Source organism: Tyto alba, unplaced genomic scaffold (assembly GCF_018691265.1).
Source record: "Tyto alba isolate M040663 unplaced genomic scaffold, T.alba_DEE_v4.0 Super-Scaffold_16, whole genome shotgun sequence".
In the NCBI taxonomy this organism is placed as follows: Eukaryota; Metazoa; Chordata; class Aves; order Strigiformes; family Tytonidae; genus Tyto; species Tyto alba.
The window spans coordinates 22,229,724-22,235,763 of record NW_024881278.1 but is presented as its reverse complement, the minus strand read 5'-3'; the positions used below and the strand labels follow the sequence as shown (position 1 = coordinate 22,235,763).

The following is a 6,040-nucleotide window of genomic DNA, read 5'->3' as shown; positions in this document are numbered from 1 at the left end:
TACTCATTTGTTTTTCACTGCCCTAGGCAGCACGTTAATATAGCTATAGCCAAACATGCCGATTTTTTTTTTTTTAAAGCCTCCTTACTTATGTTCTTCTACCTGCTCCCTCCTCCTTTTCTTTCTTTGTCTCCCTACCCCTTCTCTTTTGATCTTGCTCCCTCCTTTTAACATTGCTTTCCCCAGTTTCCAGGAGCAATGCACGAATATTCTCTTTGTGAGGTTGCTTTTTTACCAATCTTACAAGTTCTTCTCACTTCTCCTTTTGTCAGCCCAACTACCTCCATCTTTCAACCCTTCCTGTCACCAAGCAAGCTTCCACGTGACCATCTGACTTTTTCTTTTTCCTTCCTTTCCCTCCCCACCCTTACCTTATCTTTCCCCTCACACAAGCAGCATATTTCAAATCAGTTTAAAAAGAGTCCTTCCCCACAGTTTGCAAACACCTACATTTTCTTCCTCTCCTCCCAGCTGCTGCTTCCAAACCCAATAACCTCCATAGCAGGAGCATCCTCAGTGGGAAGCAATTGCCTGGACTTCAGGCAGTACTGCACAAAAGCCTCCAACACCAGCTATTCTTTAAAAAATTTGTCCAAGAGAATCTAAGCCGGGCCTGCTATGCTGGCACTTTGACACAGTACTGAATTCATCCAGACTTAAAAAACATAAAACACCCCAACCACCTCTGTTACTCCAAACACAACTAATCAATAGATTTTAATTTCAGAAAGGTCCTCGAAATGCTACATACACAAGGGAGAGGGGGGAACCCAAACCAAAAACCCTAACGCATCTCTACCTCCAGTGGACTTTGTTTTCTAAGCAGCCCTTGGAATTTTTTCCTATTGTTCTCTGCTGTGAACAACGGGGCATTTAGCAAGTGATTTCTATTTTTAGGATATCTGGGAATTCTTTGCTTTGGTATTTCTTTTTCGCTTTGTGGGACCACAGTGCCATCTATTGGAAAAGTTATGAAGAGCAGACTGTTATTGGCTATTTACTATTTGCGAAGACTAAAAATGTTTATTACTTCGGTTTCAAAACAATTAGGTGGGCCAAGTCTTTATCACAGGCTTTTATAGGCATTTGTTAGGATACGCAAGCCCCTATATTATGGAAAGTTTCAGACTGATACATTCAAAGAAACTTAAGTTAAGCAAACACTTAAGAGCCTCACAAACACCAGAACTGTTCTAAGATACCAGAAACAAAAGTTGCCACTTTTAGAAATAAATGTCAGGAAGGGCTATCCTGCATGATCCCATCTTTCCTTCTCCTAGATCCTGCATCTCTCATTCCAGTGAGTCTCCCTGTTTGAGAAAGATCATATAGGGATAAACACAAAGCTTGCTCCCTAACCTGATTACTATTAATTCTCCAAGATCTTTGAAATTCACCTTCCAGCAATAAGCATGTAAGTTTCTCAGTAGCTATAAGGGAGCCCTTTTTCTTCCCACAGTCAGGGGCAACTCAGAGAAACCAGAATAAGCCTGTAGAATATGCATAGTCCATACTCAACATTAAATGAAGAGCAACACATTTTAAGAGAGGTCATTTTTAAATGGACCCTAGAAGAATTTCAGAGAAGTGAGGGAGATACAGGCCTGCAGGCATACCATCCACACCGGGCAAATTAATAAATAACATGGCATAGGCTGGAAGAGGTAGGCTCCTGATAAACCAGGAAAAAACATGGAAAACTCACCACGGGGAAACCTTTCCTCATAAGAGCACTTCAGGAGCACCTAGGGCCTGTCCAAGTCCCTCACCAGCTGATAGCAACCCCCAGGCTGAAAACAGGGGTCCCTCCAGCCACCGCCTGCAAGGACAGCAATGAATACCAGCGATAGCTCAGAAGACGGAAGACAAACTCTGGCAGTTGGTTTTCAAAAGGAAAATGAGGTACAGGTGAAGCACATTATTATTTGGGGAAGAAGCGGGAGGGGAAAAAAGGGATTACTTCTCCCTAGATCACATTAGTACAGCTGGCACTTAGCATCAATCACACACAGGTGTTTCCTAAACACATTATCTGCATACATTAAAGATTTAGAAAAGAAGATAGCACTCACACAGACATTGGGAGCTCTCCCATAATAGTGTAAAGGTATCTTTACAAATACATATATCAATATACATGTGTATACATGTGTTCATGTATAAGCCACTGCCAAGTAGCATTAAAGGATTAACCAACTCGGGACCAAAAAGGCCAACAAAAGAACACCCTTTGTATAAACAAAACCATATACTTTCTTTTCATATGCATGTAAGACACCTAATGGCCAGGAAAAAGTCGCAAATGCAAGCAACAGCTCGGGGTGCTCCACGCTTCACCTAGTCAGAGCTGGTGAGGCCATGACAGCAGCACCATGGCTGACCCAGCTCAGATCGCACAAGGACAGGCTCCTCACACACCCTGGCGAAACCCTGCCCAGGCCCAGCTGCTCCCCCAGGGACACTCAGGCTCACCTCCTCCCCACAGCAGCCCCTTGGGGAAGGAAATAAACCAGATTCACTAACCTCAGCTCCAATGTGGCACCCTTCCTCCTCAGGCTCTGCGGGGCCTCCCCAGCGCCAGCCCCACAGCAGCATCCCCACAGCGCCGGGGCGGGAGGACACCCCAGCGCTGCCGCTGCCCAGGTGCCCACCGCCAGGCCACAACGAGCTGGACTGCTCCACGACGGTTTATTTCATCTTATTTCACAGCCCTGCCGCCATCAGGAAGCTCTCATGCTTTAGCAGTGTTTCACTTTTATTTTGTAAATACCCATTAGATTAAAAAAAAAAAAAAACAAAAAAAAACCCCAAAAAAACAACATCCTTTCATTGTACAGGGATTTCTAGTAAATCCCCATAAATTGTCCTGATTTAGCATAACTTTCAGTGTGAAATCCCCATCTCTGAACATGTTTCCCTCAGCTGCTAGGCACAGGAGTCAATCAGAAAGTAAGCCTTCTGCTGCAGGAGTGCAAACAAGTGTCACCTCACCTGGTGATTTTTTTTTGTTTTGGTTTTTTTTTCTGTTTTGGTTGTTTTGTTTTGTTTTGTTTTGTTTTTTTGTTTGTTTGTTTTTTCCCTTTCCCAGAGGCAAGACAAAAATCATCTCAGAGTGAGAGTAAAAGCCAAGGTAGGACGAAGGGGACGAAGGAGGTCTTCTGAAGAAGGCCCCAGCACCGTGCCACTCTCGCTGCTTGTCCTGGCAGCTCTCTGGCACCACAGAGGCAAGTTACAAAAAAGCTGTGAATGCAACGAACAGCATCTGCTTTGTGCACCTCACACTTGGCAAAAATTGCACAATCACCGCTCCAACACATCGAAGCAAGAACCCAAATGCCAAACTAGCGGTTCCTCCTTGGTGAGGCCTGTGGCTGGAGACATGCAGGGGAGGGGGGAGAGGGAGGAGGGAGCAGCATTGTCCCCACTCAGTTTCTGAAAAACTGGTCTCTGTCCAGGGAATGAAGTCCCTCTCCCTCTGCTAGGTTTTGGGGTTTGTTTTGTTTTGTTTTGTTTTTTCAGTTATACAAAAGCAGCATTTTCATTTTTTAGTATTTCCAGTACCTCTGCAAATATTCCTCTGTATTGTCTGTACTCCTCAGCACTGGGACATGGCACTCCTGCATGGAGAAAACGCAAAACTCACTGCAAGCAAAGGATGGCTTTTATTTACCCTTCGATATATTACAGATATCTCTTGTTCACTGAGACTTCCCTATACTGATATGGCGCACACTTCAGGCATGACTGCACTGTCACTAAAATCAATGAAGTTAAGGCAAAATTCCGAGGGGACAAAGTGGTAACTAGAATAGAGAAGAAGTGGTAATTAAAAACCTTAAAGTGGCACTTCAGGTAGTTAATGCCTGCAGTATAGACACTAACGGGCCAATGTGGGCACCTCTGGCTGCATGATCTTGAGGGTCCCACTGAACTTTTTGATATATAGTGCACTGTCAAAGTAGTAGACTAGATGTTAACATAGAGGTGGGCTTACAAGATCTGGGCCTAAACATTCAGGTAGTGTGCCCCAACCTTCTCTTTCAGGAAGCTGCCCTTTCCCCGTGGCCCTGCTACCTCTTAATTTGTGAAATCTGAAATTATTTTAATTATTTATTTTCCTGCTGCAGCCCATATTTTTGTAAAGCATTACCAAGGTAACGAGCAGTTACAAAGACTGACACTGCCAACGGAGGCAAAGGGGGGATGGCAGGGTGAGGAAGATTCATTTGGAGTGACCACACCAGTCAATATGCACGTGCACTCTGTATTAAACAGCACAGCATAAAATAATCGTTATTTCCTGCAAGTTCACACAGGTGGCTCTTACCAGGAAAACATTCGTTATTCCACACGGACAAGCTGCTCTGAATGCACCAAACATACGTGGTTACGTGAGCACGTTCCCCTATAACGAAGAATATACGTGCCAACTTTGACAATAAAAAGCCTCCTGCGACCGCCCCCCACCACTTTTCACTGCGAGGCGTTCCCCACCCCTCCCGCGCACCAAGCCCCCTCCGGCAGCGCGGCCCGGCCGGCAGAACCCACGCGCGCGGGCCCACGCTGCCGCCACGGCTGCATAATTTTTCCGTGAACTTTTTTTTTTTTTCTTCCTCCGGAGCGCGGCCAAGCTCCAAAAAAGCCCCTTTTCCCTCCCAAAAAGCTGTGTGCTCCAGGTGAGGCTCGAACTCACAACCTCGGCATTGCTCGGCTTTGTACTGCTGTATAAGTACCGCGCGCTAACCGATTGCGCCACTGGAGCCCTGACACCAACTTCTCCCGAACAGTTTATCAAGGGCTGGTCCGGCCCCGGCGGGGGAAGGGCGCCGGGCCTCCCGCCTGCGCCCCGGGGCCGCCCCGTTCTCTGCCCGCGCCGCGTTCTCGTCGTTAGCGGCCGTTAACAGCGGGGAGGGGAGACGCGGGTTGGTGGGCGCTGCGGCAAGCCCGGGAGGAAGGAGAGCGGCTGCGGTGCCCGGGACAAAGCGCACCCCCCCCCCCCCCCCGCAGCGCGGACGGCGGGGAGAGCCCGGCCCCCTCCGCGGCGCGGGGCGGGGCGGGGCGGGGCGCGCGGCCGGCTGCCCTGGGGACGCCGCCTGAGCCGCCTCCGGGCCCCGCCGGTGGCGGGCGGAGCGCGGGAGAGACCTGGCACCACCCCGCCGCCCCCCCGGGCGTTGCTGCCGGCGGAAGCGGCCCCCGCGGTGCCGCACAGCCGGGGGCGAGGCCGACAGGCCCCGGGTGGTGCGGGACCGGACCTCCTGCCGGCCGCTGCGTCAGCGAGCTTCGTCCTCACGCTAGTTCACATGCGTGGGCGGATAATGCAGCCGTCTGTGGTGCTCGGGTCCGAGCCGGGGAGAAAAGCAGCGAGTTACCGCCGGGGAATGAAATGAGTATCGCTGTAGTCTGGTGCTGTAGGGCTTCGCAGGCTGCTTGCTGCTCCGCTGCCGCACTGCATGACACATGGAGTGCCCTGGCACTTTCAAAACAAGTAGTACAGGTTAAAAAGACTCATATAAAATGATTTTTTGAATGATAGTTCATAGAAGTAACCAAAAATACTGGAGTTTATCCCATATGGGTAATTCATTGAGGGCTTACTTTACCTCTGGACCGACTTCAGCGTAGTACTTTACTAAGTTCAGAGCATCGGTAATACAAACATGTCACATACACAAGGTCTAAACTGCTCATTTCAGCACCTGAAGGTTTTGTCTTGCTGTTCCCTAAAATTCAAGGATGGCTTCAACTGCTCCAATACGAAAATGCTGAATAGATCTGAACTGCTAACATTACTTAGAAACAACACAGTGTATGTATGATCTATTATATGCTTAGAAACAGTTACTAGAAGAAAACACTCAGCCTCAAGACGTTTATTGTTAAAGTATACCACTAACATGGATTTATCCTGGGGTCAGATCTGACATCTCTTTATGTGGCAGGAAGACAGTAAACATAATTGGTATCAGCCAGTATTTAAATCCAAGTAAGGCTCCAGCACTGTTACACAGTTGAGACAGAGACATATTCTTTCTTTTTCCAC

The 6,040-nt window shown here is 48.1% G+C and overlaps 1 non-coding gene across 1 annotated transcript; it reads right to left on the bottom strand.

Annotated features, from left to right (window-relative positions):
* Positions 1-4,668: 4,668 nt before the first annotated feature.
* On the bottom strand, positions 4,669-4,762 carry TRNAI-UAU. Its single transcript has 2 exons — positions 4,725-4,762; positions 4,669-4,704 (listed from the first exon to the last, which is right to left on the bottom strand). It is a non-coding gene; the product is annotated as a tRNA-Ile (tRNA).
* Positions 4,763-6,040: the final 1,278 nt, after the last annotated feature.